Source organism: Terrapene carolina, unplaced genomic scaffold (genome assembly GCF_002925995.2).
Source record: "Terrapene carolina triunguis isolate 2854851 unplaced genomic scaffold, T_m_triunguis-2.0 Scaffold89, whole genome shotgun sequence".
NCBI classification, from domain to species: domain Eukaryota; kingdom Metazoa; phylum Chordata; order Testudines; family Emydidae; genus Terrapene; species Terrapene triunguis.
The window spans coordinates 17,411,060-17,423,324 of record NW_020664440.1 but is presented as its reverse complement, the minus strand read 5'-3'; the positions used below and the strand labels follow the sequence as shown (position 1 = coordinate 17,423,324).

Genomic DNA, 12,265 nt, shown 5'->3' with positions numbered 1-12,265 from the left:
AACTAGGTGAAGATTAAGTTATTTTTGCAGTAACTAAAATGGTCTGTTAATGCTACTGGGAGTGAAAATACACAATGTTTACTAGTTTGTGGGATCCAAAGAAAGAGTTTTTCCACACAGCGAGTTTAAACTTAATTTATTTTCTGTCTTAACGGTTAATGTTTTCAATGTAGGCTTTGTTTGAAACTGTTGGGTTTTTTAATGCTCCCTCTTTTGAGTCAGCAATACTGACACATCTCCATTTGTTCAGAGGTTATAAAAGGTCAGCCTGCTGTGGCTGCATCTAGCTTAACATCCAACTACAATTTGTATCAGGAAATATCGGAGAGGGAGGGGTGGAGCCGTGGCTGCAAATAAATGGAGATCCATAGGAATGAAAATGACATACTGTATTGGCCTCTGTGCTCTTGCTCGCAGAGCACAGAGCTGCTTTGTTGGGACAGAACGTGAAAATAGTCAAAGCATTTAAACTATTTGCTTTTATTTGAATATGCTTTCTTTTATACTGCTCTGATAAATCACCAGACTAGAATGTTGAGCCATTACAACTCCAAAGGTGACTTGCAAAGAAAGAAATTGGGCTTGTGCACATGTTGGTTTTTATGATTTATCAAGAAGGCCTGAAAATTTAAAAAATAATTGTTTGGGTTTTTTGAATTAGAAATTCAGATGATGTCTAGCTGGCAGGCTCTGACTGGAGAACTAGTGTGAGAGACTAATGAAAGCTGAGTTGTTTAGAGGGGAAGGACCTTTTAGTCCATCTGCTAAAAAAAAAAAAAAAATTTGGTGATACCTGTGTAATTTAGTAAGTCATATTTTGACTAAGGAAGTTTTTGTTAAAGATTTAGCACCTTTATTCCATTCAACTGAGATCTCTCAGTAAACAGCCTTCAGGCCTACTAATAGTTCTCCCAACATCACGGCTATGGCTACGCTGACGCTTTACAGCGCTGCAACTTTCTCGCTCGGGTGTGAAAAAACAACCCCCTGAGCGCAAGTTACAGCGCTGTAAAGCGCCAGTGTAAACAGTGCCCTCCCAGCGCTGTAAGCTAATCCCCTCGTGGAGGTGGAGTACCTGCAGCACTGGGAGAGCTCTCTCCCAGCGCTGGCGCACGACCACACTCACTTTGGAGTTTCGAGTGTAGCCACGGCCCAAAACAGATCATCCTTTGCAGTCCTCCTATTTCTAAAATTTATAAGAAAAGGGGACAGGGAAGCACTTTGCAGGTCAACTTTAAAGGAAGGAAAATCATTTTATTGCTGAAAATGGGAGGAGGGATAGCTCAGTGGTTTGAGCATTGGCCTGCTAAACCCAGGGTTGTGAGTTCAATCCTTGAGGGGGCCACTTAGGGATCTGGGGCAAAATTAGTACTTGGTCCTGCTAGTGAAGGCAGGGGGCTGGACTCGATGACCTTTCAAGGTCCCTTCCAGTTCTAGGAGATAGGATATCTCCAACAAAAAAATAAAAAAAAAATTGCAGAATTGGGATCTGTGGATTAAGAAAATGTTTATCTTTGGTGTTGCAGTTCTGAGATTTTTATATTAGGTCCCTAAGAAGTCTCAGCACCAGGGGCGGCCCTAGACTAGCTGCCAGCAACTGGCACCCTAGGCAAACCATGCAATCGGCACGCCCCCAAACTCCAAGGGCAGATCTAGGCTGAGATTTTTGGTAAACTGGGAAACATTTTGCCCCTTTTTTCCTTTTAATGTTTTTTAAGTTTTTTTTTAAAACAGAGGCTTAATTATTCAAGTTTGTCAGTCAGTCTGTCCAACCAATGTTTCTGAGATCAGATAAAATAGAGACGAAATTTTCAGAATAGATTTGTACATGACAGCTAGATGATATTTCAGTCCAATTTCAAATAAAAATGCATTAAAAATGTTAATTACAATTTTTATTACAAATCCAAAATCATCCGTTACGCTATTCTGCTTTAACTGCCATTACCACCACATCCAATATAGAAAGAAATAAGAGAACTCTTCAATGAACTTTAACCTGTATTTACAAAACACTCCAAATAAAAAACAATCTATGCTCTAAAAACATGACTTTTCTTGCTTTAAGTTTTGAAAATTCAGTCACTAGTTCTTTTTATCAATTTTAACTTTGAGAAGCTACGTTCCCCACTAGCTATGGAAACTGACAAAGTTAAAAGAATGCGTAGAGCTATACAAATGTTTGGAAAACTGAGTTTATTTTCACAAACTTCAGAACTTCTTCAGGAGTGGAATGTTTCTTAAGTCATCTTGAAAAAGCCTGAAGCTCACTACACAAATCTGTAGCATCAATGTCTTTTGAATTTTCATGAGTCAATGCCGACTCCAGTTTTATACAAAATTCTCTTATCAGTTTTGCTATGGATATCGTATAGAAAGCCAAATACTGACTGTAGCTGCTGCATCTGTTGAAATCGTTCATCATCCGAGTAAATAGCAGAAACAAGGACTGTGAAGTAGAAATTCACTTTGAATCTTTGTTTTGGGTTCTGAATCGGTGCGTCTCATCCTTCATATGAAAACTGCTGTTTCTTTTGCCGAATGCGAACTAGCTCTGGTTCAAATTCTGTTGGAAAGTCTATTTCTTCAGCAAGCTCGAAAGAATCTACCAGTGTTCTTTCGAACCCTTCATCACTCCAGAATATTTTTACTTTGCTGCAGTTTTTGAATAGCAGAATGTATGTTCAAGTTCTTTTCCTGAAGCTGCTTACTAGTGAGGTTAATCTCGAAAAGGATATTATACCTTAAAATGAGTGAAGTCACAAATTTGAACTTGGAAAGGCCATTTGCAAGAGCTTCTGCATCTGAACGTGCTGTATTGCCAGATGATCCAGTAAAGGTAGTGTCATCAGAAATTTCAATGAGGGCATCATAAATGTTTCCAAGTTCATAGCGAAGAGGCTTCAAAGCATCAATGTGACTCTCCCATCTTGTCTGACTAAGTGGTTTCACAGTTAGAGAATTCACATTGCGAGTCAGAATCTCCCAACGGCGTGTTGAGCCTGAGATAAACACATTGCACAAGGTCAAAGAAACTGCTTGCCTCCAAACAGCATCTAGCAGCAAATTGACAACCAAATTCAGAGAATGCGCACTGCAAGGAACGAAAAATGCCCTAGGATTGATTTCCATCATTCTTTGCACACCATTGTCTTTACCCTTCATATTACTCCCATTATAATAGCCTTGGCCAAGTGAGTTTTCAACAGATGATGACATTGTTTCAAGCTCTTGTAGAATAATTTGTCATAAATGCTCCAGTCATCTCCTTCAGTGGTACGAAACCCAAAAATGTTCCTTTATGAGCACTTCAGCATTATCTTCATCTGCAGATTTTTCCATATCCACAAAACAAATGATCAGTCATTTGTTCAACATGACTCACATCTGGTGTACAGTCCAGTATTATTGAAAAGTATTTTGCAGAATGGGTAGCTTCTACAATTTTCTTTTTAATGGCATTTGCTAGGATTTGAATCAGTTCATTCTGCATATTTTTTTCCTAAGTAATGAACCTGTGTTTCATGATCAATTATTTTACGTAGATGCTCCTTAATGACTGGATCAAACAAAGCTAGGTATTCAACAAATTTTAAAAAGTTTCCATTACCTGGAGCATATAATTTTTCATTTCTGCCGTGGAATGCAAAATTTTGCCCATCAAGAACTCTCACTAAAGCAATCAGATGCTCTAATATTTGTTGCCAATGTTCTTCTTTTTCCTTGATCACACACAAATTTTCTTCATCGATAGTTTTTCCTTTTTTCAATCATAATTCAAGTTCTTTCCAATTTTGAAAACATTCCAAATGTTCTGTACTACTTTCATGTGAAGAGAGAATTGAAGTTGTTTTTCCAGTCCTTTGAACCATTTTCAGGAAGTGATGTACCAATTGCTTGATTTCTAAACAATTTGCATCAAAAGCAAAACAGTCCTTCGACACTGAATTTTGGAACCAGTTTCGATGAATTTCTTCCCCATTAATGAGTTTCCTCTTGTAATGCTGAGCAGAGAATTTTATTTCCATCCTTAGGGAAGGGAAATTCATGAACTTGTTCGGGTCCATGTTCCATGAGAATTTGCTGCACACTGTCATCACATCTGGGCCATGAAGCTGGGTCCCCATTCTGTAATTTGTTTGTAACTTCCTCATCCTTCCTTCCTTCTACTTCATTTACTTCAATTTCTGCATGTGTCTCTGAAAGTGAATAAATTTTCTCCACTTCCATATCAGTCTGATGCTGTGAGCTGCCTTCATCTAGAAGTAAGTTTCCATCATCTTGAGTTTCCAAACTGCTTTTTTGTGGCTGTGAGCTACCTTCATCTCGAAGTAATATACCTTCATCTTGATGTTCCAAACTGCTTCCATGCAGATGTGAGCTAATCTCCTCTCCAAGTAAAATTCCTTCTTCTGTATGCTGTGAACTGCTCCCATCTTTATTTGGATTAAAGAGAAGATATTTCAGGAAGGATCCCTGCTGTTTTGCTTGGTCCTTTTCTTTCTCAGCCTTTTGTTTTACGATACTCAGCTCCTGAGGGTTTTCTTTTTCCTCTTTCTGCCTTGGGGCATTTGAATATCGTTATGTACTAACTGTGCTCCTGACTGGAAGCATTATAGCGTTAAGGATGACTGACACACCACATGGTTGGCAATTTAAACGACGTTGCAGCCATCCCAACACGTCCTTTCATTGCTTAAAGGTTCAATGATTAGGCCTTAGAAAATCATGGAAGAACTGCAGTAGTTGCGGGGGAAGTGATGAATGGATGGTAAAGATTTCAGAAGGGGGGTAAGAAGAAGTTCTGGCAATTTTCCAGAGGTAAGATATCGGCAAGAAAGCTGTAGGAGAAAAAGGCATTTCATGGTCAAAGATGACTCCAAAGATTTCTGACCTTGAGAGTGGAGATGAGAATGACAGTCAGGATTTTTTACCTAAAGGAAGGCTTTGTCTCATGAAGCATGCAGTAAGTTGTGGTTATGGTACACTCTAAAGCTCACAAGCAGATGAGGGAACAGAACAGGTAACCAAGGCTGAAACTAGTTTGGAGATATCCCAGAGGAAGATGGGAGATGGTTAAGAGTACAGAGCCAAGAACAGAACTTTCATGCAATTCCATAAGAGAGGGGAAGACTTAAAGCCTAACCCGGAAATGAGAGGGAAGCATTTGAAGAGGTGGGATTCAAACCAGTTGGAGACAATGAGTTCTTGTTCACTAATCCATAGTATTGAAAACTGTCCAGACATGCAGAGAGAAGCAAAACCTGATGTCTCCTCCTTTATCAGCATCTTAATTCCACATCATTTTAGCAATCTCTTATTTGTCACGAATGTGTCTGGCTTGCATTTAACTTCCTCTACACTTTGCCCTGTGGACCAACAGTTATGTGGGATGAAGGGGGTGCATATTTTAGGGAAAGACTGGTGGAGGCAGAAAGGGTTAAAGAGAAAAAGAAAAGAAACATCAGGAAATCCGATGGCCAGTCAACTTTACAGCCAGTGAGAATGGGATGGTCTTCACTCTTCTGTCAGTGAATTGAGTTTTAACAGATTGCTGGTAACAGCTGATTTTATTGTCAAATTTTATCAGAGGCTTTTGTCCATGTCACTAGTTAGTCAGGTGAAACTTCATACGCTTCTGGGATAAGACCCTCAGTTCATGAAGGGTGCCAGGTCTACACTTAAACTGCTACGGTGGCACAGCTAGCTGTTCTCCTGTCGGCATAGGTAATCCATCTCCTGGAAAGGGTAGCTTTGTCTACAGAAGAATTCTTCCACCAGCCTAGCACTATCTACACCAGAGGTTAGGTTGGCATAGTTACATCTCTTGGGGGGGGGGGAGTGTTGATTTTTTTCCATGCCTGCGAGACATATCTATGCCAATGTAAATTCCCAGTGTAGACCAGCCCTGAGTTTAGCAATTATGCCACATTGGGGAGTAATTCAGCAATGATGTCTTGCAAATTATTCTTAATTTTTTTTTTTTTTAAGAAAAATGTAAAGAGAAATTGCTGTGTGCCAGTCACTGACTTTGACAGCCTATTCCATAATCCAAACACTGGCACGTAAAGAAATTCTGATCAGTACTTAGCACTGAACACTATCTCTGAAGTTTTGCAACAGCAACAAAATTTTCCGATATTCTCTGTGTAATCAGTGTCCTTGTCCATAGTTTACATTCACATGCTTGGTTTTTGTAATCTGAGGTAATGGAATCTTTCTAGATGATTCATTCATGGCTAATTTACAGCAGATAGTAGATCCTTTTTAGACTGGCATGAAGTTATTAGCAACTAATGCATGGTCTTAATCAAATGTTTAATTACAGTGAGCAATTCTGGCAAATGGACTTGGTTAATGTGAAAATTACTTACTGACGTAAAGGTTTCATTAGTCTTTCTGTTAGTAGTATTTTTGTAGAGATTTGCTCTGCAGGTACCAACGTTGTACTGAATTTCTAACAAAATTATCAGTTGCTTCAGATTTTCACTTACACGGTGTTTTTAGCCCAGTCCATTGCTGATAAAACAGCAGTCATGTGAACATTAACTAGTGCAACAGAAAAAAATAAACCCTGTACTGATGCTTTGCATGGGAATTCTGGCTCCATAATCTTTGGCAGGGACTTGGAACGCCTTTAGAAATCATGAAAGACTTTCTGAGAGCATCTTTTATTTTTACTTTATTAGAAAATACTCTAGTTATTACTTACTTTTAAGCAAATCTGAGTAGTATTCATGAATGTAAGCTACACTGCACACAGCCCAGGAGCTTTAATTGATTGTAGGGTGATTTTTGCTTCCTTGTCTTAGAGCAGAGGTTCTCAAATTGTGGTCTGCGAGCTCCATTCAGTTGGTCTGCGGATAGTTCCCTCTCAGGTGCGCGCCTCACTGGCCGCACATAAGGGAATGAAGGGCCACCCACCTAATTAGTGGAGCCGCGCAGGCGTAGCTCCCCTAATTAGGTGCCTGGCCCTGGAGAAGATGCAGATGTAAGGTGAGGTGGTTGCCTTGGGGGGAATAGGGGGTAGGTGGGAGGGGGCAATGGGCTGAGAAGAGGGGGTGGGGGGAATTTGGGATGTGCAGGGCTGAAGAAGTGAGGTTTTTTTACCCACAAAAGCTTATATCCAAATAAATCTGTTACTCTTTAAGGTGCCACCGGACTCCTTGTTGTTTTTGTGGATACAGACTAACACGGCTACCCCCTGATACTGGAATTAGAAGGTTACACACTTCATTGCTTCTGCAGGCCAGGGGTTTTCTGTCTCCCTCCCTTCCCCCATTCTCCTCCATTTCCCCTTCATCTTTTCCACCCCCACCTCCCCACCCCCCATTATTTCTTTTTTCTGACTCGAAGACAGGCTATTTAGGGGTGTCAACATTTTAAAGGCTCTTGGGATGATGGGCAGAGCTGAGCTGGGGGATGTTATGATGGAAGGTGTTAATGGTTTCATCAGCTGGGTCTTTGATCTATATGCAGTTACAGACCTGGTTGAAACTGCTGGGGCTCAGGATGTCTCTCCCTTCTAGTTTTCCTATTTTCAGCAAAATCAATTCGATTCTGCCCACTGCTGTCTAGACCATGTTCCTAAAATTGTGGAGTTGATTGGATGCACCATTCAAACATTATATTACATACAAAGAAATGTCGTCAAGTCGAATGTAGGGCCTCAATTCGCTTGGCCGATTAGCCCACTTACGTAATGTATGAAGAGACACATTGGAGGAAGCCTATGTGAGTATAGAGATTACAGTTCATTGATTAGAAATTCCTGGAGTGTACAGTCTCATCTTTTCTATGCAGTGTCTAATCTGAAATGATTAATGGGTCACTTTGTTTTTGTGAACTGGAGGGATTAATTAGCTATTAAGAAAGTAATAGTATAATGCTTACAGGAGGAGGGGAGGGTATCAGGCCCCAAAAGTTAGATAAGTGACCTGTGGTGATTGGCCGTTAATCCTTATTAACAATAAAATTCAGTTATATATCATACACAGTCACACCCACAGATTTCCATGCACTTTACAAAAGAGGCTTTTATTATTTCCATTTTACAGATGAGTAAACTAAAACACAGGGAGGAGGGAGGTGAAGTGATTTCCCAAATTCACAAAGCTAGTTAACTGCAGAGTGGGGAATAAAATCCAAATAATATCCAAAAGGAATAGAGATTTTTATGTTGCCAACAGACAGTTGTAACAGACAGGTGACATAAAAATTGTTCACATTGAACTGGGATCTAGAAATTTGATAGTGATAACCAGTTTGGGTATGGGAAGGGAAGAAATTTGAACATTGACTTTTCACTCCGGTCAGTAAAGGGTCATTAGTCTTTCTTAGGAGATACCACAGGAGCTGCTTAGCTAGAAGGAAAGGGAAAGAACCCAGAAGGTTCCATGGCAGTTGAAAAGTTGATTGTGGTGAGGGTGGACTCAGTCACCAGCAATGCACAGCCCAAGACAAATCCTGAGTACTGACAGTGGGTATGAGGCCTCAAGTCTGGAGAAATATAAGGTAATTTTGAGATGTCTCGTTCCAGCTAATGGAATTTAGCCCATTAAAATTATAGAAAGTGGGTGTATTGTAGGTTCCAGCAGTAACAGACAAACCTGTCTGAAGAGAACCACTGTCTGCTTAGTATCAACATTAAGGTCATAGTAAAATAAAGGACAGCTATGTGGCTTGAAGGCATATAGCACTAGGCTGTCTCTCCTAGGAAATCTCAGAATGCTTTTCAGTCGTACCCCTTCAGGGAGCTGGGAATTCAGCCCCTTTCTTGAAGCGCTACCTTCTCTCCACCTGGCAATTGCTGAAGTCTGCAGTTTGTATTTACCTTTTAATAGCAGGCTTGGGAGACAACCAGCAGCAGCTCTAAAGTGGTCGTTTTGCAGTCTCTTGCTGAAGTTGCAAATCTCTTTCTGAGGAAGGTATGATTTTAGCTCTATTCATGTTCTCTTTTGACTTTTTCATTGCTGTGGAGGTAGCAAGTTCAGTACAGCCTCTGAAACAAGGTGAGCTGGTGGATCCCATTACTGCTGAATGGAGATTTGGTTATAGTGAAGGAGAATGGGTTTACCTTGCCAAGCCTCTCCAGGAAGAGAATGATGAGAATGGGACCACCCCTAAAAACACTGGCGGTAGTAGGGATTGCAGGTCACTGAATCCTCCTCCCTCTACCACTCAGACAACAAAAGATCAGGGTATTTAGGCTTGTTGGGAATGTTCTGAGCAGAGAAGTTATTGAACAAACAGGCCCATTTCCAGCCCCAAATAGAGCAAGTTCCCAAACCTCAGCTGCCTTTTGGATTGGTATTGAACCCTGAAACGAGAACTGAAAGATCACAGTGAAAGATTCCTTTGTACTATAGCCAAATGCCATTCTGCATTATGCCTATATACTTTATTTGTATGAAAATACTGTAATTGTGTGTCTGAAACAGAACTTCAGCAGCACTAGTGATGCATCTTCCACATACTGTACTGTGTAGTAATCAGTACCTTCACAACCCCGGCCCTGTCTATACTAGAGGAGTTTTTCAAAAATGTCTTGCTTTTGTTAATACTGGTTCCCAGAAGCAGCGGCATGTCCCTACAGGGGGCTCTGCAATCCACACACTGCCCCACCCCAAGTGCCGCCCCCGCAGCTTCCCTTGCCCGGGATCCGCGGCCAATGGGAGCTGCAGGGGTGGTGCCTGCGGACAAGGCAGCGTGCAGAGCCACCTGTCCAGTGCTACACCTCCGCGTAGGAGCCTGAGGGGGGGCATGCTGTTGCTTCTGGGAGCTTCTTGAGGTAAGCACTGCGCGGAGCCTGCATCCCTGACCACCTCCATGCCCCAACTCTGATCCCGCTCCTGCACCCCGGAGTCCGCAACCCCAGCCGGAGCCCCCCCCCCCCCCCCCCCCCCCCTATCCCAACCCCCTGCCATGCCTGGAGTCCCCTCCCACACCCTGAACTCATTTCTGGCCCCAACCACAGTGCCCACATCTCCAGCTGGAGCCCTCACCCCCTCCCACACTCCAACCCCCAATTTTTGAGCATTCATGGCCCGCCATATAATTTCCATACCCCAGATGTGGCCCTCAGGCCAAAAAGTTTGCTCATCCCTGTCATAAACCCTGCTCAGAATATGTCTAAAACATGATCAGCAGCTAGCTATGGTGGTACTCCCAATTTTGCTAACACTGGTAAAGTTGAACTGTTAGCAATGATCAGGAATATTCGAAAAATTCCCTAGTATGGACAGGGCCTAAAATGATCTGCCTCTTTACACACACTTTATTCTCTTAACTTAGTACAGGGAGCCCTCTACTGGCTAATTATAACCATAACTACATTTTGTAGCTTGAAAGTGGGAAGTTGGGTGTACCTTATTATTTAGACATCTGGGATTGGAATTTTTTAATAAAGTACCCTCCTGCACTCCCTTGATATTCAGGATGCTGCATAGTGACTCAAGCTAAACTAATTATTAAAAACACTTTAAAATGCAATAGGAACACCTTGCTAAGATCACACAGACCAGATAAGAAAACTGTTCATGGGAGTCTGTACAGGAAGAAGGGACAGGTTCCATATTTGAGAATAACCATAATTATATTTTAAAAAAAAAAACATTGAAGATTAGTGGAGAAAGGGTTTCATATGGGGGTTAATAATGGGGTGAAGAGACTGGGACAGATGACTAGGAGAAGCAAGCCCCTGAAATCCTTAAAAGACAGATGGAGTTGACTATGAATGTCCATCTAGATAAAGTTCAAGGAGAAAGTCTCTGATATAGTGAGAACCCTAGATGCCTGAGCTTAGATTAGAAGGTAAATATTAAATAACGTGAATGTTTAATTTAAAGTTCTCCAGACAAAACTCCACCATTTGAAAGTCTACATAATAACTTGATTATTTCTTGCATGCTGTTTCCTAACTTGCATATATGCCAGTGGGAAGTTAAGGGGGCTTGTTTTTAAGCCTCTGCAGCCTTTCTGGATTACAATAAGCATGGAAACAGACTGTCATCTTTGTGTTTGGGGGTTATGTGGGTCAAGACCAGATCTTGGTGATTAGTTCCTCTTGCGACAGTGTAAAAACTTGCTAATTACCACATGATTAAACAAAGCATTTTACAAGATGTCTGGTATCACTGAGATTATAGATGCTGTGAGTAATTAGGTTTATGATTGTTAACTCTTTGTGGGCTATCAGAGCTGTAGTTACTGCAGGCATTCTTGTGACCGTTGAACTCTCAGTAATCTGTGTTCATTGTAAAGTATGATAGTAACTGTCCATCAGATGTCCTGTCCCTAGCACTAGTGCAGTACTGTGGTTCAGCTTGTGTCCTCTGTATTTAAAAAGCGTTCATTTCAAAGAACCCAATTGTGGCATTTTAAATCATTTTAATATACTTTCCCCTTCAGTTGTTTGTAAATAACATCTTAGAAGCTTGAACCTAAAATCTGTTTTTTTAGCAAAATTGTGTTTCTCATCTTATACGTGGGTTTGATGTTGAGTTGCAGTGGCTTTTAAATATTTATTTTTGAAGACAAACAAACAAATTGACTTTGCAAATATGTCTGAGAAGCCAAGATGATCAGATCCTGGTCTTTCCAGTCTTGATAGAATCCCTTTAAAGATCACGTGGTTTGTGAGTTTTTTTAAAATGTGCAAGATACTTCAAATAAATAAATAAATAAAAAGCCCTGGAGGGTTTTCTCCAGAAAAAGTTTTTTACTTTTTAAACTAGAAATATCTCTTGTTTTTTCTTGGATTCTGTGACTAACTAAAGAACCAGGAGGGCTATGTCATCAGAGATATTATGCAAATAAAAGTTAGTAATTTGTATTCAGATAGTTTAAAACCGGGGTCGGCAACCTTTCAGAAGTGGTGTGCCGAGTCTTCATTTATTCACTCTAATTTAAGGTTTTGCGTGCCGGTAATACATTTTAACATTTTTAGAAGGTCTCTTTCTATAAGTCTATATTATATAACTAAACTATTGTATGTAAAGTAAACAAGGTTTTCAAAATGTTTAAGAAGTGTCATTTAAAATTAAACTAAAATGCTGATCTTACGCCACCCGCCTGCTCAGCTCGCTGCCAGCCTGGGGTTCTGTTCACCTAGGCCGGCAGAGGGCTGATCAGGGCCTGCGGCCGGGACCCCAGACCTGGGGGGGGAGGGTTTTCAGGGGTCAGGGCAGAGGGCTGGGGGAGGGGGTTCAGGGCAGAGGGCTGGGGTGTGTGGCGGGGGTTCAGGGCAGAGGGCTGGGGTGTGTGG

The 12,265-nt window shown here is 41.1% G+C and overlaps 1 protein-coding gene across 2 annotated transcripts in view; it reads left to right on the top strand.

Moving 5' to 3' along the window:
- The window catches only part of TMCC1 (transmembrane and coiled-coil domain family 1), a 154,438-nt gene that overhangs the window by 92,820 nt on the left and 49,353 nt on the right, over positions 1 to 12,265 (top strand). The window lies entirely within an intron of this gene.